Source organism: Alosa pseudoharengus, unplaced genomic scaffold (assembly GCF_046254945.1).
Source record: "Alosa pseudoharengus isolate Yale_2024_CS ecotype anadromous, Long Island Sound unplaced genomic scaffold, YU_APseudo_1.1 YU_APseudo_1.1_scf_3, whole genome shotgun sequence".
NCBI classification, from domain to species: Eukaryota; Metazoa; Chordata; class Actinopteri; order Clupeiformes; family Clupeidae; genus Alosa; species Alosa pseudoharengus.
Window position 1 is genome coordinate 31,942,386 of NW_027468718.1, and position 10,086 is coordinate 31,952,471.

The 10,086-nt window shown below is 41.7% G+C and overlaps 1 long non-coding RNA gene across 1 annotated transcript; it reads left to right on the forward strand.

Moving 5' to 3' along the window:
* Positions 1–7,389: 7,389 nt before the first annotated feature.
* Positions 7,390–9,559, forward strand: LOC143099729 (uncharacterized). Its single transcript, XR_012981726.1, has 3 exons — positions 7,390–7,880; positions 9,177–9,285; positions 9,375–9,559. It is a non-coding gene; the product is annotated as an uncharacterized LOC143099729 (long non-coding RNA).
* Positions 9,560–10,086: the final 527 nt, after the last annotated feature.

Below are 10,086 nucleotides of genomic sequence, written 5' to 3' on the forward strand. Positions count from 1 at the left end.
GAATATCTTGAGAACTGTAGGGCCTAGGATGACCATTTTTTTCCGTATGTTTGCCTCCAGGGGTCATGTTAACCCATTTCATGTGCACACATGTGCACAAACAGATACACACACACACACATACATTCACAGTAATCATACGTATGACACATACTCACACAGTAGACATATGTACGCTTGCATGCACAGGCACATACGCAGGCACACACACAAGCACGCACACACACACACACACACACCCACACACACACACACTCACACACACACACACCCACACACATAACATAAACATAACACAAACAATCAAGAATTTCTCAGAATTATGAACAGGCAAGATGGAGGTGGGGTTGTATAAAATTAATTTTACATGTGAAATCTATGAACTAATCATGTTTTGGTACTTGTTGTCTAGCAGATACCAGTGAGAATTGAGCGTGGATAATGCAATTTAGTGAGACAGTTAGAATCGCTCTGCGGTACATCTAGTTCTATTCTATTATAATTATTTAAGCTTTCTTGATTGAATTTGTAAATTGCGCTATAAAAATAGTGTGCAATGTGGCTGTAATGTGAAAACCCATTTCATGAGCATGTTAGCTGTGAATGACCTTTTGACCTTGTGAGCTTGGTTTGGACCTAGCAACTTTCTAGCAATGTTTCCCGAAATCAAAATGCAAAAGAGCTGCTATGTTACAGGAATTCAGAGAGATTTTGTTCTTTGTTCTACAGATTGCTCAGTGCATTCCCTGTATATCTGAGTTATACAGTACTTTTACGGAACCCTGGAGGGGTCATTTTTTATATATATTTTATAAAGTTGTATATCCAGAAAACGTGCCCTCAATTTAGTAAATCGTGAGCACATTTTACTAATTTGTGAGCACGATTTACTAAATAGTGTGCACATTTTACTAAGTAGTGTGCTCATTTGACTAAATTGTGCTCTCATTTTAATTTTTGTAAAATGAGCGCACGATTTAGTCAAATGTGTCCAGGATTTACTAAATTTAGCGCACAACATATTAAAATGAGACCACAATTTAGTATCACGAGAGACTAAGTAGTAAAGCGAGCACACAATATACTACATTGTGCACACAATCTAGTAAAATGAGACGACAATTCAGTAAAACGAGCACACAATTTAGTAAAATGAGCGCACATTCTCAAAATATCTTGCAATGACACCTCCTGGGCTCCGTATACTTTGTTGCAAAAAATGCATATTTAGTTTCTTTATTATTGCGCTTTTCAGACAGAGGGGGACCCTGAGAGCAAATCCTGTTAAGGGTGCCTTTAAATGACAGACTTTGCTTTGGTTTAGTAGTGGCAATATAATTAAACTCACCCATCCACACACACACACACACACACAGTTTTTTCTCTCTCTTTCTCTGCAGTGACTGATCAAATTGATATTTCTTTATTCTCTTATTTTTGTCAAGTATCTCTCTGATTGGTGAAGGTGTCCTGTTGAAAGCTAGCGGTATGTTGATGACATGTATGGGACTGACATGTATTGTGTAAAGTGAGAGAGACAATGTGGAATGAGGATCAGGCGCATGCAGCTATGTGATGTGGTCCACTGCTTTCCAAGTATCAGCTGTGAATCTGACTCTCTCTCTCTCTGTCTCACTCTATGTCCTTCATTCTTTTTCACTTTCTCCTTCTCTGTCTTTCTCTGTGTCACTTGTCAGGCCTTTTTAATCTCAGAGTGATAAATGACAATCTTTATGTGAAGTGTGTGTTGGGCACTCAGCCAACAGTGCGGAGAGGAACAGTACCAAAATGCCACTCTCTGTCTCTCACACACACACACACACACACACACACACACACACATTGATGAGATTGCTTTAGAATAAACATAAAACTAATCACATTTCTGATATAGTCTAATTGTTCCAGCAATTCACCATTCATGCCTGCTCGCTGTTTTCATAATAACGGCACCAGCCATAAACGATCACACAAACTGCCCCTTAAATTCACGCTGTTGTTCCCCTGGCAGTCTGTGTGCCACTGCGCCAAGTATCTCTCCTCACCTTCCGCACGATTTCTCGGAATTGAGCCCACTTGATATATGTTTTTCTGTCTCCCCCCTCTCTTTTCCCTCTCACGTGGCATACAAGCCTTAGGCTCTTGTCTCCCTGAACTGCATGACTGTGTGCCTCGTTCAAAATGGACTTCCTGTCTTGCTAGCTCACCCTATTAAAAATGTATCCATGCGTTGGCAGAGGGATGCATTTCATTAAAATACCTTTTCATCAAGACCATCTTTCTGCTTGCCAGCAGAGGAAAGAAGGGGAAGGGGTGGTGGGAAGGTGGAGGTGTGTGGTGAGGTGGAGGTGGAGGTGTCGGATGGAGAGAGGAGGAAGAATTACACGTCTCCAGCTCCAGGGTTTAAACCAGCGCAGATAAATCAGAGGGGCCTTCCCCCGGCAGGAAGCAGAGCACTAACACGCCACCGGGCTGGAGATTGGTGAAGAGGTGGCCAAGAGATCACACACACACACACACATACGGACCTGGGATGAACCAATGAAGGAGGGTTGAGCTTTGTCCACTCAGGGTCTTGTTACTGTGAAGTGCTGTGTGTGTGTGTGTGTGTGTGTATGAGTGTTAGTGTGTGTGTTTGTGTGAGTGTGTGTGCCCAATCCTATAGTTAATCAGGCCACATGCACAGTAGAGCTGACGGGGGGGGATTGTTAGGTACACGTCTAAAGCCAAGGTCATGCAAAGGACATTATGTTTTATTCGCCTCATCTGCGCCAATGCAGAATCGTGGGACAGAAACAGTGTCTGTGTACTTGGATTCTTTTGATCAATAAAATATAATGGAGGCATGCACGTACACACACACACACACACACACACACACCGACATGTACCTGCATACTCAAAGCCCTCACCTCACCTAACCTCAGGGTCTTTCCCTCGCCACAGTGCCCACTAGGCATGCTCAGTGAACATTTCCCATTTCCCACTGCACTAACATTGCCTTTTAAAGAACACATCAGTCCATTCAACAGACATCCACCAGAACATTGCAATAACCCAACAGGGTCGCGAGAGGCTATGATTATGTAAGCGTATGCAAATAGTGCATCAGCAAGCAATTCAATTCCATTTCACTTATATATTCCTGTCTAATAGCAATAATCTTTTTAGCGTGAAACAAGCAGTCTACTTTGTACTGATGTCATATTCTCTTAGAGGCTTTGTGCAATGTGTGTACATGTTTTATACCTAGAAGTATCAGGTCAAACCAGGTGTTGATTTTCCTCCTTTTTTTGTCTCCCTCTCTCTCTCTTAATAATCGCCCACAGATGAACTCAGAAAGCCCACTGTCTGTACCTGTGTTATGCCATTCACAGCGGTAAGGAGTGCTGGGCTCCCTAATGAGGTGCCATTGTGTGTGATTTTGTGTAATTTCCTAATAAAAGTTTGACCCGGCCACTATTCACCGAAACGATCCGGGCTTTTTTCAAGTAGAGGGCAGTGAAAGCTCTGCAAAGCAGGCAGATGAGATCATCCCTGCTCTGCTCTTCTCAGTCGAACACACACAGCTGTAAAGCTGTGGCACTGCTCCAGCAGTGAGACCCTGCTTGGCACGGCCGTGTAAAACATTGCGAGTCGTGATAAACCAGGCATGTCGGTCTTAAATAAAGACTGGCGATGAAAAAGGAAACCTGTGTCGGTGGTTATTATGCAAAACTAATTGGCTTCGTTAGAGAAAAAAAATGAAAAAATGAAACCCTGCCTCTGCTAAAGGAGTCGAAAGTGTGTGTATCTGTTTGTGGGGAAAGCCCTGATCTGCAGGATCAGATGCAGAACAATCAGTTGGAGCTTGGCACAACATCAGTCACTTCTCTGTCACTGGGTTTGGGGCCAAACATGTTGCGGCGGTGTCCGGCAGGACACTCCGTCTGGCCCATCGGCAGCCCTGCGGCTCTTTTCAGGGCATGTGACCCAATAAACACTGACCTGGTCATTCATCTGATACTGCATTGAAATGCATTTTTTAAATTAAGCTTAAAGTTGAGCTGAAAAATAACTTTCCTGTGCCGGCTCTATAAATATTGATAAGGCATTTTGTTGTTGATCTAAACATTCAGACATTCAGAACATTCAGACGTATTATTTCATGTGCACACCAAAATTGTGCACTGCTGACCAAGTCTATGTTGTGTTAGTTTACAACATTTTGTAATGCTTATGTAATATAATGTGTTATTATACGGCTCTTCACAATGCTAGTAGAACGCTCCATTGACTTGAATGGGATTTCCCAACGTTCTACGGTAAAATAAATTCATGTAATTACCGCTGCAAACATATAATTACCGCTGTCAATGACAACGGGTTTTGTGCTGCTGATCATATCACTCCGCAAGTATTCCGGTCACTTCTTGCATTGGAACTTCATTCAAAAGTGAAAGCAGACGGTTGATCAGCTGTGAATAATGCTACTAAAGAATGTTTGATTCAAGTTCAGCGAGTGTTGCGTACTATTTGTTTCTCAGCAAAAGCGACGTCGAAACGGTAACAAATAAGTGTAAAGAGACATATCGTGGAGTTTATTTTTTCGTTTTGGCAAGTAGCCGTATAATAAGCGGGATAATGTATAGAATGCCGGTCATTATGGGAAAATAAGTCCCTTCAGGGCGAAACAAAACCCCTCCACTGGCGCGTCGGGCTCCGGTTCGCCCTGTTCCCGACTTATTTTCCCAATAATGACCGGGTGAAGAATCCGGAGGGGTCTTGTTCCGCCCTGAAGGGACCTTGAGCATGAGCACATGAGCACAAAACCCATTTTCCTTGACAGCGGTCTGCTATACTTAGCAACGGTCTGTTATCGAGAAATAGCAGACCACCGAGCGTTGGGAAGGCTCATTCAAGTGAATGGAGCATTCTTTAGCATTATGAAGAGCCGTGTAATAATCATTGTTGACATTCAACTCTTCATCAACAGTCTTGAAACTGTTATAGCCAAACAAATTTAATCTAACTTCCCTCACTGTGCTATTAGCCATTCATCTTTCATTCATATGTCACCAGTGTAGCTGTTACTCAATACTAACTAGCTAAAAGTTGTGTCTGTGCAACTCTGAAGTACGATAGTGTCTGTGTGTGTGTATGGTACTACGTGTGTGTAGTAGGGGGATTGTGCAGGTAATATTCAGTAAGGAATAGACCTCCGCAAGTCCCACTGAGAGAGCACGGAGGCCTCCACTGACCCGAACCCTACAGTCCTGCACTTAATCAACTCCGCTGGCAGGGATTTCATGACAAACTGACTGTGCAAAATCATTTCTTATTGGATAGAGCTGCCCTTCATGGAGTCCGTGTTCCCTTCCGCCAGTGTGCAGCGCAAACATTCATGGAGGGGGAGCAGTGGGAAGTGACCTTTCAGAAGTTGAGAGTTTAGACCAGGACCAAGTGAAAAGAACAAGCTTGAAGTAGTGCCTACTGGTAGAAGAACAAGAAGAAGAAGAAGAAGAAGAGGAACAACAACACCAAGAGGAAGAGAAAGAAGAATGATGATGATGACGATGTGATGATGATGATGGTGATGATGTTGATAATGATGATGATGATGTGAAGATATGATGATGATGATGATGATGATGATGATAATGATGTGATGATGATGATGATGGTGATGATAATGAGGATGAGGATGGTGATGATGATGATGATGATGATGTTGATGATGATAGTGATGATAATGAGGATGATGATAATAATGATGTGATGATGATGGTCAGGGGCGCCTTAATACCACCCGAGGCCCCTGGGCTATATGTTTTTTAAGCCCCCCCCCCCCCCCCCCCCAACCGCAAATATTAATTATGATTAAATGATACCCGGCCCGCGATCTGACCCGACACATAGCGTGCGCTTTTGGTTAATAATATGCAGTGTAGCCTATTATTCAGCCTATGTAAAACCTTTACATAAACAGGAACAGAATGCCCTCGAATCACGTCAGCCTACCCATGACATCGCTTATCAAAAAGGCTAGCCTACTGCACGAAAACAAGCGTTGAACTTTTACAACACATGTTGTAGGCTAAGTTAAGATGGGTAGGCTACACATTAAAAGCTTTTCAAAAGTGCGTGTTTGTCGTGTCGGGGGGTTCCCCAGGAGTTTTTTTTTAAATGCTGTCTACTTAACACACCAGTTTAACGCAGTTTGGGAGGGACAGAAATACTTTTAGCCTATAACAAGCTGGCTCATGTGACGTGAACATGGCTACCTTATGCATTATCACTACACTACATGGAGACATATCTCACGTTAACAAGGGAGACAACATAACATAGACTATTATATGTGCGAATGGGTTAGCACAAACTTAGCTGTTGGTGAACGGAGATGCAGATCTAATTCATGTCTTTGCGCCACAGCCCATGTTCAAAGTTCACTCCAATTAGACAAGTGAAATACATGTTTTTAAAGCCGTTTCATTCCAGGCTATTTGCTACGATATTTACCTGCTATGCCTTCAGTTTTCATGGACAGTTACAGGAATCCACGTCATTCGTTTATCGTTGCTTCAATCCTACCCACGTTATCTCCAGAGTTTGTATGATAAGTTTGTCAGTCAGTTTCAGCCTCTCCTCTAGCTCCTCTACACCCGTTGGAATTTATTACGTTTTGTTACATTTTGTTACACTTTAGAATTGGAGAAGACAAAGGGGGCCTCTGCATGGATGTAAGAGCAGTACGATGTGCTCAATTATTTAGGCTAGCTCCAGAGTATAATGATGCCGCGAATACGGACACGCCGTTTCCCCACTAACACAAAACGTTAAGGGAACGTTCGGGAACGTTAGTGTATGGTTCCCTAAAGGGTAGTTCGAACCAAACCAAAAACTAACGGTTAGGGAACGTTACCTAAGGGTTTCTTAACGTTCCTAAACGTTAAGGGAACCAACCAACCAAAACGTTTTCCTGTGGTTGCACAGTACCTTCACACAACGTTCCCGTTTAGTTGTTATTGGTTGTTTTTGGTTGTTCTGAGTGCACCCCCACGCCAGTAGGGGGAAGACGCCTGGTCTGCATTCAGAACCGATTGCAGTTTCACGTTGGATTAAACAAACAATAATACTTCGGTAAATAAAATATAAAATATTTTTATAATAGTTTTCTGCTATCACTAGAATACATTCAGAACATGTTTCATTTGTTCCTGTAGCCTACCATTACCATTTTACATTCACACATTTTACATTATTTGCATTAGAGGCTTCTGATTAGGTGGCAATGACGTCAATGGTAATGCGTCTCTATTCATTCCAATTCCATGCCGTGTTAAATGTGTTGGCATTGTGTGATTGATTGCGCCTCTATCAGCTTTAGAAACTGGAGACAATAACAGCTATAGTCGATACTAACACAAGCTCCATTTCAGTTTTTGAAGTAAGATACAAAATGTTTGCAGTCACTTGATTTAGATCCACTCAAATGATTGGTCTTATAAAATCTAAGTAAGGTAAACATCATATCAAGATAATATTTATTTTAGGCTAATATCAATTTTACTAAATAAAAAATATATACTTTTGTGCTTTTTTTTACGTATTAGGTGAACTTTAAACAAAAATCTATCAATAGAACACTTTTCACAACTAAGAAAATTCACTTCTTTCATTTCACAATTCACTTCAGTTCAATCAGACAGGCTCTCCCTTACACGTAGGCCTACCCCCACGCCAGTAGGGGGAAGACAGCGCCTCTGCTTTCAGGTGATCGATTGAAGTCTTGTCCTGACTTCCGAAAAACGGGCTCTGTTTGAATTCCGTGATTCTTGAACGCCGCTGGAAGAAGTCTTGGAATGGATTACACTCGTCTTGAATTCGATTTCACGAAAGTAAGTGAAATATGTTACAGTTTCATGATGTAGGCCTAGTGGTTGTAATGCAAGAGTTTGAGGTTTAACCTTAAGTCCTTTCACTTGTAGGGCTTTGTTATATTCCGATTCTGCCAAGTTTGTAATTTACCAGAGCACATTGCTCGTTCGTCTTTGTTTGAACTGTTCTCAACGTGTTATGTTTTGCAGCATTGTATGTTTTGTGTCATCGTGTTAACCTGCTCACGTTGATGTTACAAATAATAGCACTAGGCTACCGTTTCTTTTAATTAGTTTTAGTGTACAGTCAGTCCTTTTAGGCAAGTCACTCGGCAGCAGTGGTGTAGGCTAGTGGATATAGGCCTACTCTATGTAGCTGGATCTAGGCTACTGTGATGTAGGCTAGTTAGCTGTAGTGGGTAGGCTATACTGTGATCAACCCCAAATGTATCCTAGTCTATTTTAAGTGGGTATACTGAGATGGTGATGCTTTTTAAGTTGGTATAACCTACTGAACAGTCCTGCATATGTAGGCTACACTAGAGCCATAGAGATGGCTATAGATAATGTCAGAGAATGTCTAATAATCCTTAGAAGGGCTCTGATAATGTATAGGCTACAGTACACTGTCGGCGGCCATTTTGTAACACAGTTGATCGGATAGACGATTCAAGTGAATAGACCTCTGAATTTTGCCTTCAAAAAGCTGAGATCCGGTAGCCTATCTTGCAATTTTTGCTATGGGAAAATAACATGGGGAGAGAATTATTGCACTCTCCCGGGGACGAAGAAGTCTGAAATGCAGACATTTTGCTCAACACACGTTTGTCCTCTGCCTTCGAGTGGTAGGCTAACTGTGATCTTCAACAGGCCTACGTTAAGACAGCAACTTAGATTTTTGCTACCCCAGACCTAACTTGCAATGTAACTTGTCATAGGTAGTTAGGTTAAATTAACACCCTGATCTCCTTATAGGCAAAGATGGCAGTTTTGGTTCCTTTTTGTAGGCAAACTTCAGAGGTCTGTTGGGAAGCATACAGGAAGGGGCGGAATGTGTGTAGTAGGCTATACACAGCTGCCATACTGGCTTTACAAACTAAGCCCATGCATTTCTATGGATGCTGTGTCTCCCCATTAGAAATTCTCTGGGCTACAATACAAAAATCAAGTCAAAAGCTGGGCCAAATATCCAGTCAAGAAAATCTGGTTGTGTACAGATGACTGATTGCTGCAATACTATCAATAATAGTTTTCTCTATATGGAAATACTGCTTTGCTCTACTACTGGCTCACAAAAACGTTGTTCTCTTAACGTAGATTCATACACCAAAGCTATGGAAAAATGTCAGCGGCTGATGGACACTTCTAGCATTGAGGCGGAAGAAGATGCGAGCGTCCACAAAAGGCAGTGCATGGTCACGTGATGGTAAGACCTCTTAAATACAGACTACATTATTTGCACAATTCAAATATTCTTTTTGCAATCAGTGCAGATTGTATGGTCTTTTATTTCAGATGAATCCGTTCCGCAAGCAAGAAAGCATTCCAGGATGGTGCGTGTGCCTGGAAGCCCTGTCTGTAAGTTAACATTTATACATGTATTATTTAAGAAAACCAGTTGAGTCATATTTCCTACCATGGAACTACTGACATTCATGTTTATTAACCTAGTGCATATCATGTTACTGTTCTGATGTATTTGTCTCTTCCTGCCTTTTATTAGGTCAGCAGATGTCACTGCCTCCACCACCTGCATGTGAGTTTTTCTTTTTAGCGATTGTTTAATGTAACAGCATAGGTTTATCTTTTGCAAATGTCATGTGCAAGAAACCTACCATAAATTAACTGACCAATATTCATATTTACTTTCTTTTTAGATGAGTCAACACCACACAGGCAACCAGCTCATTGCCCAGAGCTGGATGGGTCTATTATAACGCCTGCCACTTCATCTTGGGACCCAGTTGAAGGTACAGTGTCTTTGAATTTTCCATTTCCAAGTAAATACAATTTCATGACAAGGAACTTGAGAGTAAGTAACTTTTTTTGTTGTTGTAAACAGCACAAGTGACTCATCACACAGAGGGAGGTGGCTTGGCCATGGAGACGGAAATAAGAGGTAAGAAGACTCACTTAATTTGTTCACATATGCAGGTATATAATGTATTTAACAACTAAAACTAACACCATCCATTTTCCATAGCAATAAGGACAACCATTACCGCAT